This window comes from Rana temporaria, chromosome 7 (assembly GCF_905171775.1).
Source record: "Rana temporaria chromosome 7, aRanTem1.1, whole genome shotgun sequence".
In the NCBI taxonomy this organism is placed as follows: Eukaryota; Metazoa; Chordata; class Amphibia; order Anura; family Ranidae; genus Rana; species Rana temporaria.
This window is the reverse complement of record NC_053495.1, coordinates 113,756,322-113,782,822: the sequence shown is the minus strand read 5'-3', so window position 1 is coordinate 113,782,822 and position 26,501 is coordinate 113,756,322. Positions and strand designations below refer to the sequence as shown.

General features: G+C 47.5%; 1 protein-coding gene across 2 annotated transcripts in view; it reads right to left on the bottom strand.

Annotated features, from left to right (window-relative positions):
* The window catches only part of GPSM2 (G protein signaling modulator 2), a 70,630-nt gene extending 44,646 nt beyond the window's left edge, over positions 1-25,984 (bottom strand). Inside the window, exon 1 of one of the 2 annotated variants that reach the window (XM_040359849.1) lies at positions 25,902-25,984. The gene's annotated coding sequence lies outside the window, so the exon portion shown is untranslated. The remainder of the gene's footprint in view (positions 1-25,901) is intronic. The other variant, XM_040359852.1, reaches the window with a different exon arrangement.
* Between the last annotated feature and the right edge of the window lie 517 nt (positions 25,985-26,501).

Sequence of the window (26,501 nt, the reverse complement as noted above, 5' to 3'; positions counted from 1 at the left end):
AAGCCGTGTTTACACACGGCTCTCCCTGTTCTTCAGCTCCAGGGAGCGATCGCGACAGAGCGGCTATAAACAAATAGCCGTGCCATCGCCGTCCCGGATCGCTCCCCGAGCGGACCCGACCTCCGCATGTACCGGGGGGGTCCCGATCGGACCCCCCACCCACGTCTAGCAGAGGACGTACAGGTACGTGATTGTGCCTGTCCGTGCCATTCTGCCGACGTAAATGTACATGAGGAGGTCGGGAAGTGGTTAATATGCGAATGTATTTTATACATTCCTTGAGGGAAAGAAACGCAACCTACCACAGGACTACTGGCTGGGAAGCCAACAGTCTACTGTATTGCACAGTTTAAGCAAAAGACAAACACAATGAAAACAATGAATGTTCTCAGCTGCATAAGAACTGGGGGGGGGGGGGGCAGCACTACACTGATCTTCCCAGTGAATGGCTGTGCAGCAAAGGCGTGTCAGGACAAGTCTGATCATTAGAGAGCAGGCCGAGTTCCCAGCATAGCTAAAGAACTGATCACGATGTGCTCTCTTGCTTAGTGTGGTCATTTTTTATAGAAAAGCAAGAAGACTGGCAGGAACTTCACACAAAGAACAGGATACTTTCTCATACAAGTACATGGTACAACAGGCACAAATCAGGAATATGAAGTTTTGGGCCAAAGCTCTTTTGACCTCTTTTCCCCTGGGGGTTTCAGGGGTGCACTTTGTTCTGTACTCCCGTGACCCGTATTCAGCCGACAGTAGGCTGAAGTCCACTGTCAGATCACGTCACTCAACCGACCAAGGCTCTGGAGAGATCCTAACTTGAATGTTAGGATCTTCCTGGATGCCTAGACCGGCAGCTGGCACAGCCTCTGAGCGCACTGCTGAGAGCCTGAGCCAGTAGCACTCGCACCCTCTGCAGCTCAGCGCTCCAGTGAGCACTGGAGGGGCAGAGCAAATAGTTCTCCGTTTACTGAAGGCCATGAACCTTTGATTACTTGATTACTTGATTCTCCGTCTAGAAGCAGCAGGGGGACCGATGCAACATCGACATAAGCGAGTATGAATGTTTTTATTTCGTTTTTTGCCTGTACTTTTCTTTTAAATGATGTCACAGCAGTTTACCCTTCTTCCTCCAGCAATGGTGAGCGACCTACCCATTTAGGAACTTTTGGGGGCGGGCTGGGGAGAGGTCATGCACAGTCTACTCATATGTCTTGAAATTAAGCATCTTTTCTAAAACTTGAGGACTTTAGTATACTAGAGAAGCCGGAATGCATAGGTAACTTTTTGAAAAGGTGATGCAAAGGTGAACTTAAGCCCCGTACACACGACCGAGTTTCTCGGCAGAATTCAGCCAGAAACTCCATCGGAGCCGTATTCTGCCGAGAAACCCGGTGGTGTGTACACTTTTGGCCGAGGAAGCCGACGAGGATCTCGTCGGGCCAAATAGAGAACATGTTCTCTATTTCCTTGTTAGTCAATGAGGAAACTTGGCTCACCGAGATCCTCGGCGGCTTCACAAGGAACTCGACGAGCAAAACGATGTGTTTTGCCCGTCGAGTTCCTCGGACGTGTGTACGGGGCATAACACTTTCAGATCCCCTTCATTTTAAAATTATTATTCAAAACTTAAGTTTACGTGAATACACTGCATAACATTGTGCCACAACAGGGCGGGGTGATACCACGATTGTTAACAGAAGAGAATGCCAGGAATAACATGTCGCAGGAGCATAGTGAAGCAACTGCGCTGAGAAACACCAAACTTTATAGGAAAGGAGCACCACCCTACCCTCACAAAAATGATAAAATATGGGATATTAAAGGGGGTTGTAAAGGAAAAAAATTTCCCTAAATAGCTTCCTTTACCTTAGTGCAGTCCTCCTTCATTTACCTCATCCTTCGATTTTGCTTTTAAATGTCCTTATTTCTTCTGAGAAATCCTCACTTCCTGTTCTTCTGTCTGTAACTACACACAGTAATGAAAGGCTTTCTTCCTGGTTTGGAGAAAGCCTCTTGAGGGGGGAGGGGGCGAGCAGGAGTGTCAGGACGCCCACTAACACACAGCTCCTTTCTCTATCTGCAAAGTAGAGAGTGTCCTGACTTGCCTGTTCACCCCCTCCCCCCTCAAGAGGCTTTCTCCACACCAGGGAGAAAGCCTTGCATTACGGTGTGTAGTTACAGACAGAAGAACAGGAAGTGAGGATTTCTCAGAAGAAATAAAGACAGACATTTGAAATAAAATAAAATGGAAGGATGAGGTAAGTGAAGGACTGCACTAAGGTAAAGGAAGCTATTTAGGGAAAACAAAATCCTTTACAACCCATTTAATTGTTAGTATTTAGAGATTTGAGAAGATCCTTTAAGGAACTGAAATGTGTATTTCATAAGCATATGAATTACAATGGTTAGGGTGTGGTAGTAAGACTTTATGATGACATTTACATGCATAACACAATATTTACAAAGATCTGCATTATATTAGTTTGTGGCTACTTTAACCACTTCCATACCAGGTACTTACGCAGCTTCCCGCCCAAGCCAATTTTCAGCTTTCAGCACTGTCGCACTTTGAATGGCAATTGCGCGGTCATGCTACACTGTACCCAAACAAAATTGGCGTCCTTTTTTTTCCACAAATAGAGCTTTCTTTTGGTGGTATTTGATCACCTCTGCGATTTTTTTTTTTTGCGCAACAACTAAAAAAAGGCTGAAAATTTGGAAAAAAAAAATACGTTTTTATTTTTTTCTGTTAATTTTTTTGTAAATACGTTTTCTCTTTCAATTACGGGCACTGATATGGCGGCACTAATGGGCACCGATGAGATGGCACTGATGGACATCGATGAGGTAGTACTGACGGGCACAGATGAGGTGGCACTGATTGGCGGCGCTGGTATGCGACACTGATGGGCACACATAGGCGGCACTGATGGGCACACATAGGCGGCACTGATGGGCACACATAGGCGGCACTGATGGGCACACATAGGCGGCACTGATGGGCACACATAGGCAGCACTGATGGGCACACATAGGCAGCACTGATGGGCACACATAGGCAGCACTGATGGGCACACATAGGCAGCACTGATGGGCACACATAGGCGGCACAGATGGGCACTCATGGGCGGCACTGATGTATACTTATGGGTGGCACAGATGGGCACTGCTAGGTGGGCACTGGGCATGGATGGGCACTGTGGGGTGGCGCTGATGGACACTGGGGTGGCGCTGATGGACACTGGGGTGGCGCTGATGGACACTGGGGTGGCGCTGATGGACACTGGGGTGGCAGCACTGATTGTTGCCAGTCAGTGCCCATTTGTGGGCACTGACTGGCATCTTTTTTCTTTCTGCTTTTTTTTTTTTTTTTTTAACTTTTTTTTTTTCTGTTTTTTTTTGCCCACCCTGGTGGTCCAGGGTGGGCATCCCTGGTGGTCCAGGGTGGCGATCCGAGGGGGGGCTGCGCTGATAACCAATCAGCGCGAACCCCCCCTGTCAGGAGAGCCGCCGATCGGCTATCCTCTACTCGCGTCTGTCAGACGCGAGGAGGAAGAGCCATCGGCGGCTCTTCCTGTTTACATCGTGATCAGCCGTGGTTGGACACGGCTGATCACGTGGTAAAGAGTCTCCGCCGGAGGCTCTTTACCGAGATCGGAGATGCAGGGTGTCAGACTGACACCCCGCATCACCGATCGCCGCGATGCGCGCCCCCACGGGCGCGCGCGGCATGAAATCCTGCAGGACGTTCTGGAACGTCCTGTCAGGATTTCATAACCACTTCCCGGACGTAAATCGGCCATAGGCCGGGCGGGAAGTGGTTAAAGAGCACATTACAGAGTTGTTTGTCACGAGTGCTGGAAAATGTTCATAGGCATCACATTCATGCATTAAAGTTTGTCTCTCTTTCACTGGCAACATGTCAGCTTTTTAATTTTAAAACAGATACCAATTTACGCTTTGAACATACCACATTTAGACCCCATACACACTATACAACTTTTGTTGTCCGATTTCCTTTAGATTTACCAAAACCATGTAGTGAAAAGGGCCTGCCTGATTGCATACAAATTGAAAAACTCTTTAGATTTATCAAAACCATATAATAGAAGGTCAAACCTTAAAGCGGGAGTTCACCCATTTATTAAAAAAAAAATTTTCTCCCCTTAGATTCCTGCTCGTTCGGTCTAGGGGAATCGGCTATTTGTACTAAAATATGAGCAGTACTTACCGTTTTCGAGCTGCATCTTCTTCCATCGCTTCCGGGTATGGGTCTTCGGGAGCGGGCGTTCCTTCTTGATTGACAGTCTTCCGAGAGGCTTCCGACGGTCGCATCCATCGCGTCACTCGTAGCCGAACGTCGGTGCGGCTCTATACTGCGCCTGCGCACCGACGTTCGGCCTCTTTCGGAAAATCGTGGCGCGATGGATGCGACCATCGGAAGCCTCTCGGAAGACTGTCAATCAAGAAGGAACGCCCATTCCCGCAGCCCATACCCGGAAGCGACGGAGAGGATGCGTCTCGTAAACGGGTAAGTACTGCACATATTTTAAAACAAATAGCCGATTCCCCTAGAGAAAACGAGCAGGAATCTAAGGGGGAAAAGTGCCCTCTAAGGGTGAACCCCCGCTTTAAAGTAAAAAAATCTAAAAAAAAAATTGTATACAGTAGTGTGTATCCAGCTTAACTGAGTGAAATGTTTCCATGCAAAAAGTGCTTCTCACACATAGTGTGGCATCACTCGCCCAGAAGTCTACCACAAAGTTACTTTGTACATTGCTTTCCTTAAATCCACCCCCCCCCCCCCCCCCAAAAAAAAAAAAAAAAAAAAAAAAAAAAAAAAAAAAAAAGCAGATCATCTACATCAGGGGTATTGAATTAAAATTCACAGAGGTCCGGTGAGCAAAATTTTCTTCCAGCAGAGGTCCAAACATCATGTCAGTACCCGTGGCGCCTTTTCGCATGTGCCAAATCGCATGTTGCTGCAGCACCATGCGGCTTGGTGCGGTGCCATTTTGGAAAAAAGGTCAAGGACCATTCTCCATGTTACTTGCGGGTAGTGCAGTAAAATATACTGACCTACCCACATGTGCACCCAATGCACAGATGTGAACCCATTCTTACATCAGTGTCCCCAGTGCACTTCAGAGTCCCCTCCCTCTTGATGAATGTCCTCAGGTCCCCCTTTACATCACACCTCTTTCACAGTAATGTTCTCATACTTCATTGACATCAATCCCCCGACAGTACTGTCCCATTTACATTAGCCCACCCCCCCCCCACATTACTGTCATCAGTATCCCCCCCCCCTTCATATTACTGTCCTCATTGCCACCCACAATACATTTCTCACACACACACACCAGTCCTTAGCTCCCTCCACATTACAGTCCTCAGGCCCCCCCCCCCCCTTTATTGTCCTCATTACCTCCTGCACACATTACAGTCCTCAGTCCCCCACCTTTAATGTTCTCAGCTCCTTCCAAATTACCATCATCAGTCCCACATTACAGACATTAGCCCCTCCTTTAATGTCCATGGACACACACACACACACACACACACACACACACACACACACACACACCCCAGTCCTCAGCCCCCCACTTTGATGCAACTCTACTTCAGTGTCATCAGCACACACATTCCTCAGTTCCTATTCAACTTTTCATACTAGTGTCCTTACTTCGCCCTCTCCATCACTATGTTACCTTAAAGCGGAGTTCCAGCCTTTTTTGATGTACATGTGCGATCGCCGCTGCGCTACCTGATTGGACAGGCGATCGTCTGGGACCCGTCACGTGTCCCAGGCGATCGCCTACAGGGAGGGGCTGCCAAAAGGCGACATGATGTATCGCCTTAGCGGTCCCTGGGCGGAAGGAGGAAGTGGGACAGGCTGTCCCACTCCTCCTGAAGCCCCCACTCCCCCCCCCCCCCCAAAAAAATGACATGCCCAATGTGGCATGTAAGGGGGTGAGGAGTGGATTAAGCGCAAGTTACACTTTTGGGTGGAACTCCGCTTTAAACAGACCGAAGATCGGAGGGAGGCTCAGCCTGTCTGGGTGGAGGGTGGGTGGTTGGGTGTTGCAAGATGGTGATTGGTTGCTAGGACCGCCTATCATCCTAGTAGCCGATCACCTGCTTGTTAACTTCGGGCAGCTCCGCCCTCCAGCCAAAACTGTCCCGCCTCCCACTGTCGGTTCTGTGAGGATTACAGAGTGATGGCTGGGGGAGCTGTTAAATGGCGGTACTGCGGCAGGCCCGAATGGTAATGTCACGCGTTACGCATTTAGCCCACGGTCCGCCATTTAGTGATGCCTGTTCTACATCATTGATTGGGACTCCAATACTCTCTCCCACGTGGATTCCTCTCCAACCTGTATGTATATTGCAAAATGTCTAAAGTGAGTAAAGCCCCGTACACACAGGCAGAATATCGGGAGACAAAAAATACCATCTGACATTCTGCCCGTGTGTAGGTCGGCCTGTCCAGCTTCTGTCTGATGCGCATGCTGCAAAACCAGCAGCTGACTCCTCCCGATCAGCCAATGGCTGAGAGCGCTGATCAGAGTGTTCTGGCAGGTGGGCCGTTACCCTGTCAGAACACAACAGCTCAGCAGGGGAGATCGCTGAACTAACCTTGCATGGTTAGTACAGCGGCTCCCGACTGGAGCAGTCAGGTTTTTTTTCCGTAGTGACCGATATTGACCTTACCAAGGTCACACCATGTTCTGAAACAGGATGACAAACTAGCAGTCAAAGCAGCATGCCTCAGCACTTTATTAAGCCTAAATAAAGATAAAAAGTAAGAGATTTACCAGGACTCCTGATCAAAAATAACGCAAAGATGAAGAGATATTGGGATTGATTTACTAAAACTGGTGCAGCTGTGTATGATAGCCAATTAAATTCTAGCTTCAGCTTGTTCTACTAAACTTTGGCAATAAAACCTGGAAGCTGATTGGTTTCTATGCAGAGTTGCACCAACTCACATTTAAATCTTTTATACATTTATATAATGTATATTCATAGCATTTCCTAAGCAAAGTCCTTAAAGCGAAAAAAAATTTTTAACATTAGATTGAGGCTAATTGTGGGAAGCACAATTGGGTGTTTTTTTTTTAAAATCAATGCAGTACTTACCTTTTTAGAGATAGATGTTCTCCGCGGCTTCCGGGTATGATCGTCGGGACTAGGCGTTCCTATTTGATTGACAGCCTTCCGACCGTCGCATACAGCGCGTCACGAGTTGCCGAAAGAAGCCGAATGTCGGTGCGGCTCTATACGGCGCCTGCGCACCGACGTTCAGCTACTTTCGGCAACTCGTGACGCGCTGTATGCGACGGTCGGAAAGGCTGTCAATCAAATAGGAACGCCCAGTCCCGCAGCCCATACCCGGAAGCCGTGGAGAACATCTATCTCTAAAACGGTATGTACTGCATTGATTTAAAAAAAAAAAAAAAAAAAAAACACCCGATTGTGCTTCCCACAATTAGCCTCATTCTAATGTTAAAAATTAGTTTTTTTGGGTGAACCCCCGCTTTAAAAAGAGTTAACAATTGAAATGGCAGAGTAGCCAAACAAACTGCTGGGAAAGTGAATGAAAGCAAAGAGAAAAGAAATCCAGCGACACGCCCTCTGGCATTCGGTCTGTTTACTGTCTTCTCAGAAGACCCTGCATCTTACCATGTAAAATATTTAAAGATGCAAATGTCCCCATCAAGGACACAAAGAGCACTAAAAACCTGGCAGAGAAACTTTCCTTGGTCTATCTAGAGAGTAAACAACATTTTGCCTGGAAATTACTTGTGCAAAACTGCTGTGAGGACACGGTTTTGTGTACTAATTTAGTAGAAGAATCCAACTTTAAGGCCGCTTTCCCACTGAAAACGACAGCCGTAAGCGGTAAAGCGGCTCTTGTTTTAGCATTGCTTTACAGTCGCTAGCGGGGGGTGCTTTTAACTGTAAAGGGGTTAAAAACTCCCATGTTGTGGCGCTTTTCAGGTGTTTCGGAAGCTATGCCCATTTATATCAAATGGGCAGGGCGATTTGGGAGCGCTGTATAAAGCGATCCCAAACTGCCCCAAAGATGCTGCTTGCAGGACTTTTTCTAATGTCCCTAAAGCACACCGCCCGTGTGAGAAAGCACCCATTGCAGAGAAAGGGAGGCATTTTCGAGGCTCTATTTGTAGCGCTAAAACGCCTGAAAACTGCCTCAGTGTGAAAGGGGTCCAAAGGCTAAGTTCACCTTTGCTCACGTCCCCCCCCCCCCTTTCCTTAATTTCAGCCCCCCCCCCCCCCCATTTACCATTCACGTACTTATTTTGCAAAAGCAACAAAGCTTTCCATTAAATCTACAGACACTTCACTTGTTTCCAAACGTATCCATTAGTTTTGCCTTACTTCCTGATTAGACTTTAGGTCATGACCCAGGAAGGAGTTGACCTGCTGACATTAGCGCACACACCCTGCATCATCCACCCTCCTACCTACCTTCCCACTCCCAGCTGCACATTTTTTTTTAAATGAAATGCAATCAGTGATCACCCTTCTCACTAAATACACAATATACAATCAGATTGCATAGTGTATGGCCAACTGTATACAAGTACATAGGAGGGCGTAGACAGAAACACTCAGCTGCCAAGCCCCATTCACATCTCTGCATAGCGGGAACTCACATTTCCACATGCGTTTTTTTTACTGTGTGTTTTGCAGCATTTGCCACTCGTTTTTTCACATGGCAAAATGTGCGTTTGCTTCGGCGTGCCCTTAATTAATGGCACACTGAAAGCGGGGGTTCACCCTATATAAAAAAAAAAAATTAAAAATATTTCCCTCTAGCATTAAATTCGGCATAGTAGTGCGAGCTACAGTATGCCTGTCTGTATTTTTTTATCCCCGTACTCACTGTTATATCGTACATAGAAGATTCCGGGGAATGGGCGTTCCTAGCAAGAGGGAAGGTGATTGACGGCCGGCCCTGGCACGTCACGCTTCTCCGGAAATAGCCGAAATAGGCTTGGCTCTTCACGGCGCCTGCGCATAGCCTGTGCGCAGGCGCCGTGAAGAGCCGAGACCTACTCCGGCTGTCTTCGGGGAGCGTGACGTGCCAGAGCCGGCCGTCAATCACCCTCCCTCTTGCTAGGAACGCCCATTCCCCGCGGCAGACGGAATCGTCTATGTACGATATAACCGTGAGTACGGGGATAAAAAAATTAAGACCGGCATAGTGTAGCTCGCGCTACTATGCCGGATTTTATGCTGAAATGTTGTTCTGCAGGGTGAACCACCGCTTGAAGGCGCAACTAGTAATTTTAGGTGAATAAAGATGGCCAGACGGTGAAGCAAGTGTCTGCAGAATTAATGGAAAGCTTTGATATTTTTGCAAAAGAAGTACATTAAGGCTGTATTTCCACTATTGCGACCCCCCAAAGTCGCGCGATTTGGAGTACAGCTTTAAAAAAAAAAATTAAAACTGCATGTGGGACTGCGAGTTCCCGCTCTGTCATGTGCACAAGAGGCTGTGATGTGAAGGATCCAAGTCATAGTACAAACATGACACTCGGACCTCTGCTGGAAGAAAATGTTACTGACTGGACCCCCATGAATTTTAAGTCCTAATGCCCTAGGGAATAAATTGGTAGGTTTTGTCACACAGTATTTGCGCAGCGGTTTTTTCACATTGTAAAATTGTGCAGGGCTGTGCAACAGCGACAAACCGCGTACATTTTACTATCCATAAGAAACGCTTCAAAAAGCCTTTACAGATTACCTAGGAGAGACTTACTTTAAAACAAAGGCTTCCAATTTCAGTCTTCCTTCCAGGATCGCAGGCTGCAACCACTGGAATGGCCAAGCCGAGATGACGTCACTCCTGCGCATGAGTGCGGGAGTAATTGTTTATGGCACAGGGCTCTGAAGGAATAACACGGGTATGCAGTTCCTTCAGAGCGCATGTGCCAGTGACGTCATCGGCTGCTGCTTACTGGAATATCTCCTAAATGGTGCGCTTAGAAAATATTAATTTTACCTTTATTATAAGCTTACCTGTAAGTAAAAAAAGAAGTGAATAGTTTACTACTACTTTATAGTACTCCAGGAAAAAACAAGTGAAAGAAGTTACCTCCAAAGATGAGAAGACGCCTGTAATCTGCTTCAAAGAAGCTCATGTTCTTTTCTGAGCTTAGGGCGTTTTTCAGGCGTTTTGCTTCAGGCGACAAAACGTTCAGATGTAAACAGGCGCCATTGAAATGAATGAGATTTTTATTGTTGGGCGTTTTAAGAGCTGAAAACGCTCAGGTGTGAATGCAGCCTAAAAGTAAACATGGCTAGGCAGCGGTCGTTTTTTTTTTTTTGTTTGGTTTTAAAAGCAGAGTTCCAGCCACAAACATTTTTATTTTTTTAAAGTGAGCATCTACAAATACTAGGGTTGTTTTAAATGTGTCCCCAAATGCAGCCATGTCCCCCCACAGATGCAGCCATGTCCCCCCACAGATGCAGCCATGTCCCCAAACATATCCAGCCATGTCCCCAAACATATGCAGCCATGTCCCCAAACATATGCAGCCATGTCCCCAAACATATGCAGCCATGTCCCCCATATACGCAGCCATGTCCTCCACATGCAGCCATGTCCCCCCACATGCAACCATCTCCCACATACCTAAATGATGCCGCTGCCGCGTTAATCACCGCGGGTGGAACATTACAGTCAGCTTTCGTTTGAATAGCTGTTTTCCCTGCCGCGCTGTGTATAGAGACACTCCCCCTTGCTCGCGATTAGACAGATCCGTCCAAGGGGGAGTGTCTATGCGCGGCAGGGAAAACAGCTATTCAAACGAAAGCTGACTGTAATGTTCGCCGCGGTGATTAATGCAGCAGCGGCGGCGGCTTTGCGACACACGACGACGACGACGGCGGGGGGGGGAGGGTGTTTTGGGCGGAGTATTCAATTTTGGCATCGGGGGTATTAATAATACTTGGTATCGGTCCCGATACTGGTATCGGGACAACCCTAACAAATACTATAGCTGCTGATTTTTAATAAGGACACTTAGCTGTCCAGGGAGCCTGCAATGTGCCCCCCCCCCCCCATCAAGCCGATCCGCCTATCAGATTGGGTGCAGGCACCACCAATGTACCCAAGGGAAACTGGTAGTGGAGCCATGCGGCTTCACAGCCGGTTACCTACTGCGCATGTGCCAGTCGCACAGTGCTTTGTTAATGGCCAGCTTGTCTTCTGGGACACACACACACAGGTTCCAGAAGTCAATGGAGAGAAGGAAGAGGGCTCGCCGCAGAAGAGGACATAACGTCCTGGGCCATGGCCGACCTAGGACAAAAGTACTTAAAAAATAAATACAATAAAAAAATAAAATAAAAATAAAAACATTTTTAAATATCCAAAATTGAGGGGTGGTCTTTAGTTTATGACCACCTTTCAAAAGTGGGTGGAACTGCTATAACACCACTTTAAGGTTCCTTCAGTGCTATAAAAAGCTACGGAAACAGTATCCCATTACTAGACAAGCAAGAAGCATATCAGTTGCCGCCTGTAAACTTTTCCTAACAATTATAAAAAAGTATGTTCTAAAGGCAATAATTCCTGTAGCCATTACTACCATTCTATTCACAATAAACATGCAAGTCTGAATAGAGGCAATGGCGTGCTTCAACTTGTCTGAACTGAAACAAGCAATACATTGACAACGCAGAGTACGCCTCACTGCTTATTTTCTCCCTTGTAAATACAGCAAACCCTAGACGTGTTCATTGCCTAGATGAATAGGGCATAAACATAAAAATAAGTTCAGGTGTCCTCCAAAAAAAACATTCTAGCAAAAGAACTAAAGGCTGCCTAGCAGACAAAGCAATTCGAAGTAAAGTGGTAGTAAACCGAGTTTGTATTTTAACCTACAGGTAAGTTTACCTGCAGGTAAAATTAATAAACATGCACCATTTAAGAAATATTCTAGGGAGCAGCAGCCGTGACGTCACCAGTGCATGCGCTCTGAAGGAATGGCGTACCTGTGCCGTAAACCGCGATTCCCACACGCATGTACGGGAGCGACATCATTGCGTCTCGGCCATTCAAGCAGCTTGCGAACCACGGAGACCGGGTGAAAATGGAGGTCCAGTCAGCACGCTGCTGAAGGACTTTGTTTCAAGGCAAGTCTTTCACAATGTAATAGTATGCAATGCATACTAGCACATTATGCCTTTACCTTGCAGGTTTTTTTTTTTTGTAAACTACCGCTTTAAAATGTCTGCTAGTAATCCAAAAATATCACCATATTTTTACTAAATGATGTGTCCATAGCACTTAATTGTATTAGGGCCCCTTTCACACTTTTGCATTCTGAAAATCGCAAGATTTTACCACAGTTTTAATGCGACTTTAAAAGGGGTTGTAAAGATTCAGCTATTTTTTTTATTTTATTTTTTAAAACAACCATGTCATACTTGCCTCCACTGTGCAGTTCATTTTAAACAGAGTGACCCCGATCGTCCTCTTCTGGGGTCCCACGGCGGCTCTCGCGGCTCCTCCCTACAAGAGCCAACCCCCTTTGGGAAGCTCTGTCCAGAGGGGGTTAGCTTGCGGGCGCACTCCTGTGCCATACAATTGGCGTCCATAGCCGCCAATTGTATGACTCGGCCCACCTCCCCCCCCCCCCCCCCCCCCCGGCGGCCACGTCATTGGATTTGCTTGACAGCAGCAAGAGTCAATGGCTGCGCTGCTATCAATCTATTCAATGAATAATTGACAAGACCTGGGGGAAAGCAATGCGGGATCACGCCCACAGAGTTTCGGGGCTCAGATAAGTAAAAACGGGGGCTCGATAGGATGCATTAAGGTGAAAAAAAACAAAGCTTTACAACCACTTTAAGCAATGCCTGTGTAATCTTGAAGTCTATGGACCTCAAATCGCATCAAAGTCGGACCAAGGTAGTGCACGGGCTAATTTGAAGTTGCACAGAGAGGAATGGCACTCATTGGAAATCATGGGGAACAACTTGTCATGCGACTGCAGTCTCAAAATGTATTTTTAGTATACGTGTCCTGTAATCTTTTCCTGTTGGTCTTATAGCTGCACCATCCAATGTTAAGCATTCTTATGCAGGACATACGTGGTCGAATTTCAAAAGAGTTGCCTTTTGAAAAAAAAACGGGGTTACTTACCGGTAACATCCCTTTTCCTGGAGTCTTTCAGGACAGGTACTGTAGAGAGACACAGGCTCCTCCCCTCACAGGAAACACCGCCTTCCAATTAAGAATTTAAGCCTCATCCTCCCTCAGCTCCTCAGTTTTTTCCAGAGTACCTCCGGCCAGCTGGGGAGACACAAGAACACGTCATAAAAGTATAAAATTACATCTTACCTGACGGCCTCGTCTGATGAGTTTCCATAATATCCCCTACAACAAAAGAGGGTGGGTACCAGTGCTGTCCTGAAAGACTCCAGGAAAAGGGATGTTACCGGTAAGTAACCCCGTTTTTCCCTGTTCGTCTTTCAGGACAGGTACTGTAGAGAGGATAAGCGAGCACCTTACCCTAGGGTGGGACAACTGCTTGCAGTACTTTGCGTCCAAAAGCCTGGTCTTTGGTTGAAAGTAGGTCCAGTCTGTAATGTTTTACAAACGTTGAGAAACTAGACCATGTTGCAGCCTTGCAGATCTGCTCCGGGGAAGCACCAGCACACTCTGCTTGGGAAGTTGCTACTGCCCTGGTGGAATGAGCCTTGATACCCTGTGGAGGCTCTACTCCCCTAGAAGAATAGGCTAGAACGATGGCTGCCCTTAACCACCTGGCTATCGTGCGTCTAGAAGCCCTAGACCCTTTCTTGGACCCAGAAAACAAAACAAATAGTGAATCAGCTTTCCTGAACTGACTTGTGTAATCCAAGTATTGTAGGACACACCTCCTAACGTCTAGGTTGTGAAACTTGTGTTCCTGTTCCCTCACAGGATTTGAACAAAAAGAAGGCAATGTTATTTCTTGACTTCTGTGAAACTTAGAAGCTACCTTTGGTAGAAAAGCCGGATCTGTCTTAAAAATGATGCGATCCGGAAAAACTTGAAAAAAGGGGACCCTAATAGATAGGGCCTCGAGTTCGCTCACTCTCCTGGCAGTAGTGATCGCTACTAAAAATACTGTTTTGAGAGTGATCACTTTTAAACTACATTTGTCTAAAGGCTCAAATGGTTCTACTGTAAAGGCTTGAAGAACCAATGAGAGATCCCAAACTGGGAAGTTGGAGGTTTTAACAGGTCTCCGTCTACTCAAAGCCTTAAAAAATCTAGAGACCCAAGGGTCAAATGCTAGTTGTTTTTCAAAAAATACACTTAGCGCTGACACCTGACCCTTCAGCGTGCTAGTTGCCAACCCTTTATCAGCTCCAGCTTGAAGAAATTCTAAAACAGCCACAGAGCTGTTGACACTGAATGAGCTTTCTGCACACCAGATGTTAAACCGTTTCCACACTTTTTGGTAAATGGCTTGCGTCTCCTTCTTTCTACAGCTTAGGAGTGTTTCAACCAAGCGTTCTGAAAACCCTTTGCCCCTCAGCAGCTCTTCCTCAGAAGCCAGGCTGCCAGGTTCCATCTCTCTACCTGCGGGCAGCAGATTGGACCCTGCAAAAGGAGATCCTCCCGAATTGGTAGAATCCAAGGAGATTCTATCGATAGATTTTTTAGGATAGAGAACCATGGTCTCCTGGGCCAATGAGGTGCGATGAGAATGAGTGTTGTGTTCTCCCCCTGCAGTTTCCTCAGGACTGCTGGTATTAGAACCGGAGGGGGGAAAGCATAACACCTGGAGAACTTCCAGGTTTGGGCCAGAGCGTCCACCGCCAGAGCTCCATCCCATCTGTTTAGGGAAAAAAAGAGCCGAGTTTTGGCATTTTCTCTTGAGGCGAATAAATCCACCTCCGGAAGACCCCATCTTTGAGTGATCGCTCTGAAAACTTCCTGATTCAGAACCCAATCGCCCTCCCTCAGTTTCTTCCTGCTGAGGAAGTCTGCGACCTGATTTAATTCTCCCTTCAGATGTATGGCTGAGAGGGACAAGACATTGGCCTCCGCCCATATGAGAATAGATTTTGTCAGATCCCATAAGGACTTGCTCCTGGTGCCCCCCTGCTTGTTGACATAAGCTACTGCCGAGGAGTTGTCTGTCCTGATTCGAACATGCTGTCCCTGCAGCTCCTTCTGAAAGGCTTTGAGGGCTAACTCTATCGCTTTTAGTTCTCTCCAATTCGAAGATTTTTGCGAGTCCTCTTTTGCCCAGCGACCCTGTGTCAGAAGGGAGTCCAGGTGTGCTCCCCAACCGGAGCCACTGGCATCTGTTGTCACTGTTCTGGAAATCGGGGAGATCCAATCCAGGCCCTGTAAAAGGTTCGCCCCCTTCCTCCACCACCAAAGGGACCTCTTGATGTGAACCGGTATGGATATCAGGGAATCCAAGGATTCCGGTTTGTGGTCCCAAATGTTCAGTATGAACAGTTGTAGAGGTCGGAAATGCAGACCCGCCCACTGCACTGCAGGAAGACAAGATGTTAATAACCCCAGAGCTGACATGACTTTCCTTATCGGAAGCTGGCAACTGCTCTGAAGAAGTGATATTACGTTGTCCACCTTCTGAACCTTTTCTATTGGGAGAAAAGTCATCTGTCTGGTTGAGTCCAGTACATATCCCAGAAAAGTGACTCTTTGGGAGGGTGTCAGGCTGGATTTTTCCAGATTGAGTAACCAACCTAGGTTCTCCAGAATCCCCTTTGCAACCTGGAGGTCCTGGGACAACCGTGTCGGAGAGTCTGCAAAGAATAGCAGATCGTCCAGGTAAGCTATCACCAGGATGCCCTTGAGACGTAGAAAGGCTAGTACCTCCACCATCACTTTGGTGAATATGCGGGGGGAAGAGGAGAGCCCGAAGGGGAGTGCTTTGAATTGCAGGTGAAACATCCCCTCTCTGGACCTCACGGCCAGTCTGAGAAATCTCTGATGGCATTCCGCTATTGGGATGTGTAGGTAGGCATCCTTTAAATCTATGGATGCCATGAAGCAGTTCGGAAGGAGGAGTGTCCTCACGGAATAGATGGAATCCATCCGAAACCGTTTGTACGTGACCGAGGTGTTTAGAGGTTTTAAATTCAGTATAAGCCTGAATTTCCCTGAAGGCTTGCGGACCACAAATATGTGGGAGTAGAAGCCCTTTCCTATCTCCTCCGATGGAACCCGAACTACCACCTCCTGATCCTCCAACTCCTGAAGAGAGGAGATCAGAGCCACAGATTTCTCTTTGCATTGGGGCAAATTGGTGACTAAGAGTCTGGATGGGGGGGGACTTGAGAATTCTAGTCTGTACCCTCTCCTTATGATCCCCAGCACAAATTGGTTGCTGGTGATCGTCTCCCATTGTGGGAGAAAGGCCCCCAACCTTCCTCCCACCTTGACTCCGTCATTGAGGTTTTTGGGGCTGTTCAGGAGCACGAAAAAGTGCCCCGGCACGGCCTTTCCCTTTTGGTCCCCAAAACTTTTTCTTTCCCTCAGGTTTGGGGACTTCCACCTTCTTTTGGGTCCAGAATTTTTTCTTTGTCTGTCCCCCAAATTTTTTCTTTAAGGGGAAAGCCTTCTTCTTGTCGGCTGTACGATCTAAGACAGCCTCCAAGCCTGGCCCAAATAATAAGTCTCCTGTAAGGGGGATCCCGCACAATTTAACCTTTGAGGCGCTATCCCCCTGCCATGTCTTGAGCCAGAGAGCTCTTCTTGCAGAATTAGATAGAGCTGCAGATCTGGCAGACATGCGGATTGACTCTGCTGAGGCGTCCGCTACATACCGTACGCCACTCAGTAAAGTTGGAAAAGAGGAAAGTATAGTCTCTTTTGGCGTTCCGGCCTCAATATGTGCCTTAATTTGTAAGAGCCAATGCTCTAAATTACGGGCCACCACTGTTGCTGCCATAGCTGGCTTAAGGTTCCCCTGGGAAGCATCCCAGGACTTTTTTAATAGCGAATCCATCCGCCTGTCCATGGGGTCTGAAAGGACCCCCATGTCCTCGAACGCCAAGTCCGTATGTCGGGATACCTGCGAAAAGGCGGCATCTAGTTTGGGGGATTTGTTCCATACTGAAGCCTCCTCTTCAGAAAAAGGAAACCTCCTCTTCAAAGAGTTTGAGAAGAAAGGTTTCCTCTCTGGGTCCTGCCATTCTTTTTTGATGGCATTGACCAGTACTTCATGGACTGGAAAAACCCTTTTCTTTTGTTCTCCCAAACCACTGTACATCTGGTCATGGAGTGACAGTGTCTTTTTCTCCTCAACTATCCCTAAAGTAGCGTGGATAGTTTCCAATAACTCTTCCACCTCTTCAAGGGAAAGCTTGTAGCGAGAGACCTTTGAGGACCCTGCCTCTGTCTTCTCACTATCTGACTCCTCTTGGGAGCTAGAAGCGGCACTGTCTTGCTCCTCCTCAGCATCCTCTCTGATATCCGCAGGTTTCTCTCTACTCCCAGAGGGAAGAACCTCAGGATTCGGTGGAATTACCTGTTGCGCTACAGAAGGGCTGCTTTGGGGCAATTGAAAATTAGCAAAAATATCTTTAAACGATTGAAAGGTGCCAGAAAGCTCTTTCATAGAAGCTGCTAATTCAGATGCCTGCTCTGCCTCCCTTTCTTTAACCAGCCCCTCAATACATCTCCTGCAAAGTGCTTTGTTCCAACTCTCACTAAGTGAAGATCTGCAGGAAGGACATTTCTTCCTGCTGTGGGCTGATTTTTCTGTGGATTTCTGAAAAACACAGAAGAAAGTGGAGGCTAGATTAAAAGAGAGACCAGCGCATAACACAGGTAACCACCAGGAGTGTTCTAGGACCAACCACCACCAGGGTTCCAGACACACTACACTAACAAACTCCCCGACCACCAGGAGAAGAAAACAAAAAAAAAAAAAAAAATCACCAGTGAAGCTGTACAACATGATAAGGGAACACCACCCCAGGGTTCTCCTTACCTTAGAGTGGCTGGTGCTGTCGTCATCCGGAGGTGCACGGGAAGCCTCTGCTTCCGACATCTCGCTGAGGAATGTGGTCGCGACTGCCTGCCAAAACGCCGACCCTACGGCTGAGAAGAGAGAGGCCGCACCAGCCCAGCGTCAGGCCTTTTCACACTGCAGCGTCCGGGACCAGTGACGCGTATCCGGCGGAAGTGCCCGCCCCCCCCGGAACTGACGTCACTCGTCATCCGGTCCGGCCCAGCTCCTGGCCGACTGTGAAATCTCACAGGGAGCGTGCACCCCGCCTGCAGCGCCACCCCTGTGCGTTGAGTGAATAGGCCTCCGCGGCTGAATCCACCCCAGGAATGTCCGCGGGACGCTACACGGCGATGTCCTGGGTAAGTGACTTCCCCAGTCAACCAGGACGCCATGCGTTTAAAAAATAGCCCTGAGCCCAGGGAGAACAGGTCCCCCCTCTCAGGAAAACTGGCCTCAGCTTCCCCAGCTGTCTGGCCCTTGGCCCCCAGCGGTGTCTCCCCTCCGGAGGAAACACCATAAACTGAGGAGCTGAGGGAGGATGAGGCTTAAATTCTTAATTGGAAGGCGGTGTTTCCTGTGAGGGGAGGAGCCTGTGTCTCTCTACAGTACCTGTCCTGAAAGACGAACAGGGAAATTAGAAAATGTGTGCGTTTTGTGATCCGATGGTGCCACCATTGATTTCGAAATTCGACCAACTAAGCCTTCAAATTTCACCACATGTTGCTACAGAAAAGAATTTTCATGGCTGGGAATCTTCTTTCCGGGAATTCTTTTATCTTGCACATGCGCATTTCTTTTGCGATTACATTTCTCGCACGATTCTCCCATCATTAATTAGAAAATCGTTTGTTTTTCCAAAAATTTCCAACATGCCCAATTACTCAAATTCGATGGCCGCACGAAAATCGGCTGTTGCTGCTGCCCACTAAGGGTGCGATTTCCGAAAGAAAATTCTTTTGAAATTCGACCCATGTGTGGCCTTAGGGTGTGCCCCCCAGGTCTATCTTTGTTTGCCTATTGTAAGGGTCCTGACCAGAACCCTTGGGCTGGAGCACCCCCCCTCCCCCTCATTAGTGTCCACCTGTGTTATAGGAGTCCTTTCAGTTCTCCCATAGAGGAGTGGATTTCTCCCATGGTTGAGAAGCAGGATCTTTCATTCTATGAATAGTGTAGGAGTCGGACCCACTGATAATGGGGTACTTTGACGCAGTAGTGGGCTTAAGCATGGCCATATAATGTGACCAAATCCCCATATTTTTTGCTTATTTCCTGTATATGTTCAGGCGTTTTAATTTAAATAGCCTTGCAGGATTTAAATGTAATTTTAGCATGTGCTTGGTAATCTTTTTTTCCGTTGGTTATAGCTGCACCATCTAATGTTATGAATTCTTAGGGTGTACCTCCCAAAGACGCACAAGTGTTAAAGGGGCCTTAAACACAAAAACATGGAGTTTGCATGTTCTCCCTGTGTCTTTGTGGGTTTCCTTGAGGTACTTCTGTTTCCTCCCCCACTCCAAAGACATGCTGGTAGGTTAATCGGCTCCTGTCTAAATTGGTACTAGTATGTATGTATGTATGTATGTATGTATGTATGTATGTATGTATGTATGTATGTATGTATGCGTTAGGGACCTTTGATTGTAAGCTCCATGAGGGCAGAGACTGATGTAAATGTACAACATATGTGTAAATCGCTGCGTAAATTTGCGGGAACCAATAAAGTACCTGTAATAAATAAAGCAAATATTTTGTATTTCAGCCTACCAATTCTTAGATGTAATGTCTGCATTCATTTTAGGCCCTTTTTAGTTTGACCAGCTGACCCTGCCAAGAAGTCTGAGGTAAATCATTTAACACCGACAGGGACAGGTACAGAGATTAGCCATTAGAGAGTTGTATAGGAAAAAAGTGTTTCCCCTTTGAGCTACTAACCTCCCCCTAGGCCTCATTCACATGACAGTAGGCATTGTACATATGCGTGTTTACTCACTACATGTAAAGGGCAGTCCATGCATTTCAATGGGCAACCATACACACAGCAAAGTAACTCATGCACCTTTTTAAGCATCGAGCATTACACTTTTTTTTTATCAACAAAACACTATAGTGTGATCGCAGCTTTAATGCAATATTTTTATTGGCTAGTCTATGAAATGCATCAAAGTCCAAAAGTAAATGTACAGTAAAATGATTAACAATTCTGTCTGGAGACATGAGATTGAGCCCTGGTTCACACTGGGTACGATTTGGAACGATTTGAGATGCGATTTGACATGTCAAATCGCATCTCAAATTGGCGGCAATGGCACTGTCCTAATCAGTGCGACGCCGCATCTGCGATTTCAAAAAGTAGTTCCTGTACTACTTTTTGCGATTTCGGGCCGCGATTTACATTAAATTGCGGCCGAAATCGCGGAAAAATCGCAGCCGCGAAATCGCGGCAATGGCACTGTCCTAATCAGTGCGACGCCACATCTGCGATTTCAAAAAGTAGTTCCTGTACTACTTTTTGCAATTTCGGGCCGCGATTTACATTAAATTGCGGCCGAAATCGCGGAAAAATCACAGCCGCGAAATCGCGGTAAAATCGCGCATTTTACCGCGATTTCGAATTTGCAGCAGTGTGAACTTAGGCTTATATATAAAAATAATCACACACATACACACAAACAGTATCTAATAATCCTAGAACAGTACAGCAGCTTTGGGCTCCATCCAGGCACTGGATCACAGCCACAGTATGGGACATGTATCAAAGCCTGGAATTTATTCAGCGCAGCTACTGGTTGGTTGGCTCATTATCTTCTGACAGACAACATGTGTGCCACTGCTACTGTGCAAGTCACCACAAGTCACAAGTCTAAAGAAGATGATAACCAAATACTAAAGAGTTCACCTTCCCTGTGTTGGGGACAGTATAGCAGGTGACAGAAACCAGAATCCTTTCATGACAGACAGGTTCTCTTAATAGACCATCCAGTTCTATGTTCTCTATGCTCCCCCTCACCTATCTGTTTATTGGTTGGAACCCTGAGAAATATCCATCACTTGTGAGTACTGGGAAGAAGGTGACCTTGTCTATTCTTTGAATAAGGATGCAATGCTTGGCCTTGACAGCCATCAGCCAAGCTTGAACACTGTCATGTGGGGAAGGGGAGCAGGTTATTAACCCTCTGTACACAATGACAGACACAGGAATTAGAGTCAGGGTCCCAACAGACAAATGGAAAGGAGAGGGAGCACAGTGAAGGCAAGCTTTCACAAGAACCTATTCCTATGGCTTGAACAGATCATGTATTAGATTCCCTGGAAGATGCTTACAAACCTTGGATGATATGCACAGTATTGCTGTCAAATGCGACAAAAAAGTACCTTCACACTCAGCTTAGGTGTATACTATACCCAGGGAGGAGGGAGCAGATGAGCATCTATCCAGTCTGAGATCGATTGGACTGGGGTTGTCTGCTAGTCAGGGAGGACCCACGGGCTCTACAATCTCCAACACTATGCAATATGGATACAAATCTTCAGTTTGTATCAAATCTGGCAAGTTTTTGCACTACATAGTGATACTATATAGGCAACTGTACAATCAGACTCTGTTCACACCTGAGCGATCCGAATTGAGGGCAGAATTGCCGCAATTATCGGGATGCGTTTGTGATGCCATTACAAAAAGTATAGCTGCTGACTTTTAATAAACACACACTCACCTGTGCCAGCATCCAGCGATGTGGCCGCCCGAAGCCTCGGTTCTCTCCCCTGCCTCTCCCCGGTGCCAGCATCACTCGTGTGGGCACCCGGTTGTGACAGCCGGGTACGCACTGCGCATCCTGAATTGCCGGGCAATCTTCTGGGATCTGTGATGTGTCTCAGAAGATTGCAAGTGAGGGGGGGGGGGACCTCTGCTTGAGTCACCTAGGCGGCCCGAGCAGAAGTGGGAGATGGATACCTGTCAAAATTAGGTACCCACTCCTCTTAACCCCCCCCCCCCCAAAAAAATAAAAATTAAACTCCATTTCTCTGAAGTTCATGGATGGACACAGCATCCTTTGACAGTAGTTTTTTTCTGCCTAAACTCTCCTGGAAGGAAGGTGCATAACCCTACTGTCAAAGGATGCTGTGTCCGTCCATGAACAAAAGAGAAATTACACTACTTCTGCACATAGGAGTTTCTTTATCACAGTACAGAGGAGTGGCTGCAGTAGATGTACTCCAAGCTGTGCATGCGTGGCTCAGTGTACATGTTGAGGGAAGCAATTATGACAGAGGAGACCTTTAGGGTCCCTCCTGTTATAAAAACTCTGCCTGTCAGAGTTTTTTCAAATTGAGTTTAAAGAGAAGCTCCAGCTCCCCAACCCCCCCCCCCCCAAATACTGTAGCTGTTTACTTTAAATATTAGGACACTTATCCTGAGATGTCAGCACCACAGACGATTTTTCAATTGACTCTTGGGTGCTGCCGCCATTCCTTGTAAGCTTTGCTGCCGGTTCCCTACTGCGCATACACAAAGCGCACTGCACTTTGTGAATGCCCGGTACTGAGGGAAGGGGGCCGAACTTACAGGGGACCTCGTCGTGGCGAGGTCACCCATAAGTGGGGACAGGTGGTATCTGTCAAAAAACAGGTACCCGCTCCCCACCAAAAAGGTGCCAAATGTGGCAGTGGAGGAAGCAAACAAGCAAAGCTCCCCCTTTTGGGTGGAGCTCTGCTTTAACACCACTTTAACCACTTCAATACAGGGCACTTACACACCTTCCTGCCCAGACCAATTATCAGCTTTCAGTGCTGTCGCACTTTGAATGACAAGGTTTTTTTTTTCTGCGTTACAAAAACTTTATAAATAAGTACGTTTTCTCCTTCACTGACAGGCACTGATGGTGGGCACTAATAGGCATGCATACATAGGTGGCACTGAAAGGCAGCAAGGATGTACACTGATGGATGCTACTGATGGGCATCACTGATTGACAGGCATTGTGGGCACATCTGGTGGTGACTACTGGCGGGCATCCCTGGTCCTGGTGGCGTCCCCCCTGTCAGAGGAGCAGCCGATCGGCTCTCCTCTATTCGCGTCTGACAAATGCGAGCGAGAAAGAGCCGATAGACAGCTTTTCCCGTTTACACTGTGATCAGCCATGATTGGACATGGCTGATCACATGGTAAAGAGTCTTCGTCAGAGACTCTACCTAGATTGGAGTTGCGGTGTGCCAGACTGACACACCGCAACAACGATCGCCGCAATGCGCTCCCCCGGGAGCGTGCATCGGCTTGTTATCCTGACCACGTCATATGATGTTCGGTCAGGATAACACAACCACTTTGCCGACAAAGCGGGCAGCAAGTGGTTAAATAGGTTTGAAAGGTGCCGAACTCTTTGGACCAGAAGGAAAGGACAAGGGCAGATCCACCAAATGTGCGTCACATATTAAAGCTCAAAGCATTTGTTGGAAGCATTGGATATCCAACTTCAGCTTGTTCAGTTAAAGCGGAGGTTCACCCAAAAATCAACTTTCTGCCATTAGATCCAGCATACTGCCGACATCTGCAGTATGCTGTTTTTTTTGTACTTATCGTTTATCAGCCGTTGTTATCCGGCTCTGAGCGGGGATTTCAGCGGGGAATAGGCGTTCCTAAGCCAAGCGGATTTGATTGACGGGCTGCTAAAGCGCGTCACGCCTTTCCGAAAATACCCGAAGTCACACTCGGGTGTTTACGGCGTCTGCCGTGTAGAGCTGACTGCGCAGGCGCCGTAAACACTCGAGTGTCACTTCGAGTATTTTCGGAAGGTGTGGCGCGCTTTAGCAGTCTGTCAATCAACTCCGCTTGGCTTAGGAATGCCTATACCCATAAGGAATCCCCGCTCAGGGCCGGATAACAACGGCTGATAAAACGATAAGTACAAAAAAACAAAACAGCATACTGCAGATGTCAGCAGTATGCTGGATCTAATGGCAGAAAGTTGATTTTTGGGTGAACCTCCGCTTTAACAATAAAACCTGGAAGCTGATTGGTTTCTATGCAGAGCTGCACCAGAGTTTGTACTCTCCAGTTTTAGTAAAGCAACTCCACTGTGTGAGAAAAACACTACAGATAACTGGCATGTCCTTTTACATGTGACCAGCTGCGATTGGACACACCTGATCACATGCTAAAAGGCTGCTGTGATTGGCCCTTTACCGCATTCTGTGATCAGCTATGTCCAAAGGACACAGCAGAGTGCGTTCTGGGAGTACATCCATGGACATCCTCCCAGAACTGGAGAGCCGCATTGTAGCCGTCTTTCAACTTTGACACGCGGTCGTGTCCATGCACCTCCTGCGTCCACTTCTATGGGTGAGCTCACACACAGCAGAGAGCGGCTCCGATTGGAGGATGGGTCTGCTCAGCCATGTGAATGAGCCCTAAACATGGACTCTTTAGGCCTTGTTCACGCATTCCGCAGAGATGTCAGTTTTTTCTGCACGCATTCTGCAACGGCACATACAAAAAAAATGTATTCTGTCAGCCCTTTTCACACTACAACACTGGTATCCCATGCCGATATTTTTCTGCGCAGGAATCTGCAACGTGTATGCAGTTGTCTGTGGGGGGGGGGGGGGGGGGGACTGACATGACATCAACACTGTGGTGTGATCAGGGCACATAACTGACAGGCAGGAAGACAGATGTCAACCTGATGTAAACGCGTGTCTCTGCAAGTCAAATTTGCGCACTACTTTTTATGCATGCATGGTGTGAACAAGCCCTTAGACTAGGTTCACATATTTGCGGTGCGGGAAGCTGCATGCGATTCAGACAGGAATTGCAATTCCTATTAAAATCACATGCGATTCTTTGCTGTACGATTTCAGCCCATTCATTGTGTGTGGGCTCAATTCACACTGTACAGAAAAGGTGCAGGCTTTTTTTTTTTTTTTTTGCCGCACCGGAATCGGATCCGATCCTTGCAATCGCACTGCATCTTGTGATCTGTCATTATTTAACATTGACACTGGTGGCAGATCGCATGAACAAAGTGCGATTTCAGTGCAGGAAAGCTCAGGATTTGCTGCGTTTCCCGCATCGCATATATGTGAACCAAGCCTTACGCAAACCTCCTCCAAATGTCAGGCTTTGTTTACACCAGTGCTTTATGGGAACGCATGCGCAATTGCACGCATTCTTTGCAGCACACAAAGGCGCCGCACCTTTGCAGACGTACAGCGGTGCCTTTGATTCTTAATGGCACCCAAGGCTTGCAAATTTGCGCAAGCCAAAACACATGCTGCCGCAGCACCGGGCAGCAACATTTTTAAAGTGGGGCAGGCACACTTCTTTGCCCGTTTCTCATGCCTAGGGCAGCCCATTGAAATGATTGTGTTGCCCTAAATGCAAAGTACAAAAAACCCTTGCGTGCTCAAGATACGTGGAGCCTTGGAGTTGTCATCAGAACAGGAGACAGGGGGGAATGTGACATCTAACAGGGGGACTCCTCTGTAGAGATTTCCTCTCACTTCCTATTGTGTCCCCGGGACAGGAAGTGAAGGGAATTCTTCTCTGTAGGGATAATAATAAGTCAGGTATTTTCACCGCTTCTATTCTAAAACAACAAAAAGTTTTAGCTTTCCCACAACTTGTAATATCTGTACAGGAGAGTGAAGAACATTCATAGTAACCCCGGCTCCTCACAGCACAAAGCACCTTCCCGGCCACCATAGAGGACACATAGAGCCGGTAACACATGCCAGCTGCTCTGTTATTGTCCCACCGTCCAGCACACAAGGGGTTACACGGCCTGCTGCCCACCCTAAGGACACCACAGCTTAGCAGGAAGCCCCTCATTCCCCGCCTTCCAATGTACATGTGTTCTACAAGTTTCCGCGGCCACTTACCTCAGTCCGGTAACTCCTTGCTATGTGTCGGTGCACTCCGCTCCTCTCTCTTTCCCTCCTCCCCCCTTCGCCGCCACACCACGCCCACTCCCCCGGCAAGCCACTCCCCCGGCCCATTTGAAACGCCAACTACCGCCCCAGCCAGAGCGATCCTGTGGTAAAGAATGGGGAGGGCGCGACATTTGGACAGACCAATCACAGAAGCAGATTAAGCGGGTGGTGACTTGTGATTGGCCCACTGAAGTTCAATGAACGTCTCTGTTTGCTGCGCTGGGCTGTGAGCTGAGCTCTTGTGTTGTGACGGAGCGCTGTGTGTGACAAACGGCTGTGTGAGAGAAGCCGCCAATACATGCCGGGACTAGAAGTGACGGTGTACTGAGGGAGAGGCCAGGACGTCACCGAGAGATATAGACGTGTAACTAACTAAACTCATTGTTTAGTGCTGGATAGAGTGCAGAGGGATTAGAATCCCTGTCAGGTTTATATTGGTGACTGTCTGTCTCACCACTTGTTTCCATGACAACATCCAATGCAGTGCTGGTCAGTTTTCTTTATATGGGGGCCCACGAGTGCTGCCATTCTCCTCACCAAGGGGCCCCG